This window comes from Cricetulus griseus, chromosome 10, assembly GCF_003668045.3.
Source record: "Cricetulus griseus strain 17A/GY chromosome 10, alternate assembly CriGri-PICRH-1.0, whole genome shotgun sequence".
Classification (NCBI taxonomy): Eukaryota; Metazoa; Chordata; class Mammalia; order Rodentia; family Cricetidae; genus Cricetulus; species Cricetulus griseus.
The window spans coordinates 24205428-24212531 of NC_048603.1; positions in this window are offsets into that span (position 1 = coordinate 24205428).

Genomic DNA, 7104 nt, shown 5'->3' on the forward strand with positions numbered 1-7104 from the left:
CCAAGCCACAAAATTACTCAGGATTTCTCTTTTTCACCAGTAGAGAGGGGTAACTGACTGATCCCAGACCACCATCCTGTTAGCAAGGCAGTAATAATGTGGTAAGTTAGAACGAAGTTTAGTCAATGAGCTTGAGTGTATTCAGCGTCCTCCTCTATCTTGGTGTGACTTTGGTTAAATATCCTGTCCCCAAAGTCCCCAAACAGGAAACACGGTATGCCATTAGAGAGGACCCCCGTAAACCAGCTAGTCAACTCTAGGGATGTTTGCAGGCAAGGGGTGCTCAGTGTTAGTATTTTGACCGTGATAGCTTTACAGTCTGCTCCTGGTATCCTGTCTAGTAGTGGACGTTTTCCATCCTAGAGAACCCTGCCGGTTCTCACTGTTGGTGAAGCTACGAGACCTGTGCAGTCTGCGTGAACACGTTGATAGGTCTTGCAGTGGGTAAAGGGGAGACCTGTGCAGTCTGCGTGAACCCGTGATAGCTCTTGGAGTGGGCAAAAGGGAATAGTCTACATGACAGCCGCTTTTGGAATAGCAGGCCACTAGCCTATACAGTTGAGACTAAAACAATTTTTAACGGTTTTTAATTGTATGTGTGTCTTTGTGCATACACGCACATGAGTGGGGGTGCCCGAGGAAGCCTGAAGACGGCATTGGGTCCCCTAGAGCCGGAGTTACATGTAGTTATGAACTCTCAGTATAGGTTCTCTGTAAGAGCGGTATCTGCTCTTAACTGGTAAGTTGTCTCCAGATCTCTAAAACACTTTTTTTTTTTTAAGTATATATATATTTAACATTTTGCAGTGCTTGGGGTGTGGAGCCCAGGATCTTTCACAAAGCTAATAAATAAGTACTCTACCACTGAGCTACTTGCCCAGTCCCTGCAGGTGTTTTAAAATGGCAGTCTTTAGTGAGATGTTGCTTCAGGGAGTGTTTTGGCAAACCATCTTCACTGAGGAGTCCTTGTCATTGCCGCCGCCCGTGTCCTGGGACGACTAAGGTAACAAGGAGTTTCCTGGGTGTCTAGGGAGGGCATTCTGGGCTGAGGAAGTCTCATGAGGGATGGCACACACCGGCCTATATTGGCCGTGTCTGCTCTGATTATCTCTTCACAGAAGACGGGAATCTTTGACATACCGTTTTCCGAGCAGTGCTCAAGGGTTACCTGTGGTGTAGGAGAAACCGGTAACCTGGGCCACCTGTCGCTGTGTGTCCTCAGGGCCACTTGAATGCCACTGCAGGTTCATCTCCTTGGCCATTAAGTAGTGTGGTGAGCGTCTCAGGAGTTGGTGCTGCTGTTGCGTTAGTGTTTCTGTTAGAGAGCCTCGTGAAGCACACACCTTACCAAGGTACAAGTTGTCTCTAGAATGGGGTGCTGAGTCCACTTGCTTGGCATTTTAAGGTACATGGGTCCTGTCTGTCTGATGCTCAACTCAGTATTTTTTTTTTAAGAATTTTATGTATATGAGTGTTTTGCCCGCCAGTAAGTGTACCATGTACATGCAATACTCCCACCAGCTGAGGAAGTTGCCAGTACAGATGATTGTGAGCCACCATGTGTGTGCTGAGAACTGAACCCAGGTCCTCTACAAGAGCCGCCAGTGCTCTTATCTGCATAGCCCAATTGCGAATACTGAGGCCTTTAGATACGCTGTTCTAATCTGAGATAACCCCAGCCTCCATTCCCAGCTAGGGAAGCAGAGCTGTTTGATGAGTTTTCTTAGCAAGTGCAGTCCCAGGTGCCATTCATCTCCCAGAATGCTGTTTGTTCTGGCAAACTATTAGCCAACACGGTTAAGGAAGTGATGTGTGAGTCTTGCTCAGTACCTGCTTCCCTGGGTGGCCAGGTCCTCCATTCACAAAGACCTAGCCAGCACTGCTATCTTCTCAGTGCTTGAACATCAGTTTCCTGGGGTCTGTGTTACTGTGGAAGATGCCAAGGGTGGGTTGCAGCTTAGAATGAGTGGGCCTAGGGCTCATTAAAGGTGTCTTGCCAGCCAAAAGAGGAAGAAGAGAGGGCAGCCCTCGGCGGGGAAGAGGCGGGTAAGGCAGCCAGCAGCTGACAGCAGAAGAGCAGTGCTCTTCTGAAGCCATCCCATGCTCCAGCAGGTGCAGTTGGCTGGAACCTGAGCAGCCTTAGCTTTACCCATCCGAGATGGTGTCAGTAGGGGGCGGGGAGGCCATAGGAAAGCTGCAGGAAATGCAAGGCAGGAAGGCCTAAGTCCCGTGTTATCTGGTGTTCACCTATCACCATACAATAGCAGCACTCTTTTTTAAGATTCATTTTATCCATTTTGCATGTAGTGCTCTGTCTGCGTGTATGCCTGCAGCCTGAAGAGGGCATCAGGTCTTACTACAGGTGGTTGTGAACCACTGTGTAGGTGCTGGGAATTGAACTCAGGACCCCTGGAAGAGCAGCCAGTGCTGTTAACCCAATAACAACACTCCTGTAAGCATGTCACACACATCTTTTGTTTTTGTTTTTGTTTTGTTTTGTTTTTGGTTTTTCGAGACAGGGTTTCTCTGTGTAGCTTTGGAGCCTATCCTGGCACTCGCTCTGGAGACCAGGCTGGCCTCGAACTCACAGAGATCCGCCTGCCTCTGCCTCCCGAGTACTGGGATTAAAAGTGTGTGCCACCAATGCCCGGCGTCATGCACATCTTTGAAAATTCTCACTGCTATGTTTGCTCTGGGAATCATCATGAATCTCCTTTTACAATGGCTCATTTATTTCACCTGGGCACGGAGGGGACTGTGCTGTCTAAGACACAGCTGGAAGTGGTGGCTGAGCTGGAGACAGAGACAAAGTGTTCTGCAGCCAGCCTGAATTGCTCCCAGAAAGAACGCCGGGCCAGGGTGTGGCCCTGGCCTTCCTTGTTCTGAATGCGTGTTTTGGATGCCCAGAACCAGTCCTGAGTGGGGCCTGTCCTGGTCAGAACCTGCCATCAGCTGTGGCCATCAGAGGGTCAGTGACATCTTAGGCTGCCAGGACAGATGTAACCCTAGGGACAGATCAATGCTTCCTCTTCAGGCACTGTCCTAGAAAGCCCGGGGCTTGGGTCAGCCAGTAGCTGTAGCCCTGAGAGGCTCCCATAGAGAGCAGAGAGCTGAGGCGCCACTGTGGGATCCCAGGTGAGCTGGCAGCTGGACTGTGACTGCTCCAGCTCCAGCCCGCAGCTCTGCACCAGGCTTAGGAGGAGGACTACATCCTCACTCTTGAGAGCACTGAGGACTCCTGTTGGGAGAGGACAGGTAGTTTCCTCCATCTGATTACAGTTGCATTCCAGGACGCTCGTCACCTGCAACAAACCACTTAGAAGGAACACAGGGACCGCCCAGGCCTTGGGTGGTAGCATCCACCCGCAAGTAGCAGCCAGGGTCCCTGCTCCCTGCCCACAGCCAAGCTGTGCCCTTGGGGTTTATACAGGTTTGCATTTGGCCCCGGAGATTGTACAGCCCTGTTTCTACTCCTGTGCACACTCCCCTTGGCTGTGGCTGACTACAGTGAGGCATCCCTAACACTCCCCAGAATTGCTGTTCCGCCAGGCTGCCCACCTCTCCAGCAGCTAGCTTATGGGCGTCAAGAGTTGTCTCCACCACAAAGTGCCTGTAAGCTCATCCTAATGCCACCCATCGCTTTCACATGCGTAGGCTTGGCAGAGAACGTGAGTGACGTGGATGTATAGAGCATTTCAGGATGCAGGCCAAGGCGGCATGCCCAGCAAGAGGCTGCTCAGAGCTACAGGCTGCAAGGCCAGACCCAGAGCCTGCTGCCTCTGAGTAGCTGCTGCCAGGTTCGCCGGGAATGGAGGTCACATCTTCTCACAGAGCATCTCCATCTGCTTTCCACGTCTCTCCCTGCACCCTCTCAATCCCAGCACCCCCTTCTTTGAGGGTCTCACCACTTCCAGTTCCTCAGATAGGATTCCTCTCTCTATGGACTGGGCCAACAGGCAAAGCTGGGGTTCACTCAGTGCTGTGAGAAATGGAGACGGGGTTACCAAGTAGAAGAGGTCTCAGGTGCTCTGTATTGAGTCCTTAGGTGAGGAGAAGGTGTGCTAGTTTTAGCACCACTGGAGCTATCTTTCCCAAGAGATTCTAAAAGGGAAAAACTGTGCCCACCTGAAACAGTCTCTCAAGGGCTGGCAACAGGCATCAGACGCAACGGGTTTCCATGTGTCTAAGCTGTCCCACTGCCTTGAGCAATAGTGATTAACCAGGGTCTCGCAAGACTTGGCCAAGGCTACTCATATTGTTAGTGCTGACCTAGGGCCAGACACTCAGTCCAGGAAGCTCACACCCAGCAGCCCAAGCTTCAGCATGTGGTCCTCACCCTTGTTCACTCTTTAGGATCTGCTTTCAATACCTGACCCTCCTACCTGCTAGGGCTCCAAGAATGTAGAGGATAGCCTCGCCTCTCGAGCATGACAAGTTGCCTGAGGAGTCTTGGAGGATGCTTACGACGAAGCCCCCAGGACCCTCCAGCTGTGCCAGCAAGCCAGTGTCCAGAGCCTGTTCCAGCTGCAGGGACAGGGTGAGAGGAAGGGGCCCCTGCTCATGTATCCAATGTCCTGTTCCATTCAAGGAGTCGTTCCTGCCTCTGGGTACCCATGAGTATGCAAAAAGCTTGGTTTGGGCTTCAACTTGGCTGAATCAAATTCCCCCTAACCGGGTGGGTCGATGGGGGTCTGGGCTTCAGTGCCTGGCACAGTAGCTGACACTAAGGCATGCTAGTCCATACGTGGCCTGCCTTTACATTCCCAGCAGTGTGTGTGAAAGCCCCAGGGTCGCCCTGTCAGCCACCGTGCTCTGTCTGCCTGCCCTTTCCCTGTCTGTCTGCCTGGATCTGGGGCCTTTGCCAAGTCAGGCCAGTGGGCCCATCACCGTGTCCTCCAGCTCCTGGAGTGCCTGGCGGTCTTGCATCAGCTTCTGGAGGACACCCAGCAATCTTTTCCGTAGCTCTGAGGACAGTGTGGCCAGGTCCTGCAACTGTCCATCAGCTTGTTCCTGCAAGCTCTGGAGGTTAGACTCGTCCCCTGAGTCCTGGCTGAAGGCTATGCCTGTAGAGATCCGGGGTGGGGGGGGTGGAGGGGAGGGTAGCTACTTAGTCTTGTGTCCAGTCACCTGTTCAGGGGTCCTTTGTGCTCCCAGCCTCCCCAGGAGATCCATTGTCCCAGGAGTGGCCCTGTGCAGCCCCCTCACACAGAAGTACGTATGTGCCGTATGTATTCAGCTCATCCCCTCCTCTGCACAGTGACCAGACATTTGCAGGGCATTTTGCTGGCACCAGGCAGTCACAGGTCTTAGCCAACTTTCCTGCCTGTCACCTCACCGCTTTCCTAGTTTTCCTTCCCCCTTCACAGGAAGAACAAAGTCTGGCCCAGCTTTCTCTTCCAGGGCTGCTAGGTCTCTCTGACTGGGGGAACCCTAGCTAGCTCAGGTCCAGCCTCTGAGGCTCTGGCTCTGATCCTCTAGGCTGGAGAGACCAGTGCCATCCTCCATGTACAAGAGAGGGAACCAGAGTTGGAACCATTAGGAGTCTCCAGTGGGGCAATTCTTCCACTCACTCCTCTTGGCAGTTTTGGTTCGCTTTACCTTATCAGGTGGCATCGCCCATGGTGACCTAGGATCACCACATAGCATTGGGAAGGGGCCACAGAGCCATGTCAGGGCAGTCACTCACCTCTCCTGGTGTCCCTGGAGAGCTTGCTTTCAGGGAAGTAGAGGATAGCTGCTTGTGGCAGAACAGGGAAAATACAAACCCAAAGAATGGGTCAGGGAGGCTGCATCTCCCGCCCTGGCCAGCAGGGTTTCCCATGTAGTAGTCTAAAGCCGCCCAAGCCCTGCTGGAGAGAGCTGGACAGGGAGGGGGCATGGCCAGGGCCACGAGTGACAATGGTTGGCTCCTGAATCCATACTTTTCCCTTCCCTGGGGACAAAAGCTGTCTCCAGTTGCCTTCTTCCCTCACTCCAAGGCCAACCCTAGAGATCCAGGGGCTGGAGTGAGTGCCCAGAGCTGGTGCCATCTAGGCAGTTTCCAGATGTGTCCCTGGTTTAGGACATAGAAGGGGGCAGCATGAACCACTGTGTCTCTTGGCTCAATTTCTGACTACAGATATGCAGAGAGACTTTGTTCCTATTAGGTAACAAAGGTCCTTCCCCCGTTAGAATTCAGCCCCACCCCAGGGCAAGCAGGGACAGACTGGGTTCAAGCCTCCCCAACATCTGACCTCAGCAGCTGGCTGCTCAGCCAGTGGGGAACCCTGGGATTTCCTTCCCTCTTTAGCTCCTCACTGCTCTCTGGTAATTAACTGCTGGTAGGGGGTGGGTGGGCCAGAGGGGGGGCGATGAAGAGGCTTACCCCAGCCATCTTCCTCCACCAGGAGCTGCAGAACCCTGTAGGCCAGTACACTACCCTGCGGAATGCTCACCGCTTTCTCTGTGTCCATGTGGCTCTGAAACTGGACCTGTGAGGGAGGCAGGGAGAGAAGAACACCAGCCCTCAGGTCTCCGGACGCTTCAGGAATGGGTTTTGGAGGCAGACAGGAAGACAATCAGGGTCTTGATGACAAGATTCCTGGATGGCTGGCGACAGGTAGGTGGGTGAAGGTGGGCCCAGACAGACCCTTATGTGAGTCCAGAACACAAAATATGCTTGTATAGAAGATACTTCCAGAAAATAACCCAAGGCATGCTGGACTTAAACAATGCACCTGGCTTGGTAAAGTTTTAAGAAGCCACACAACAAAGACACCAGTGCCTTTCGTCCCATTAAATGTGTTACACTCTTTGGGGACACCCACTTGGGAAATGCTGAAGTGCAGGCATTGGAGCATGTATCTAGACTCCACCTGGCCACCAAGTCCCTTTCTCCCGTTTTCCTCATGGAAACCGAGACTTAGAGAGGTGAAGGCATGAGAGGAGGAAGGCATTGGTCCCGGAAGCTGGGCTTCCGTGATGTCGCCCCATTGAGACAGCCTCCCGCAGGAAAGAACTACTTCCAAGCAATATTCACAAAACTCCTATCTTCAGTGGATAACATGGTCGTCCTGGTTAGAGGCTACCAACTCGCAGCAAGATGTGGCCACATAGCCAAGTTTT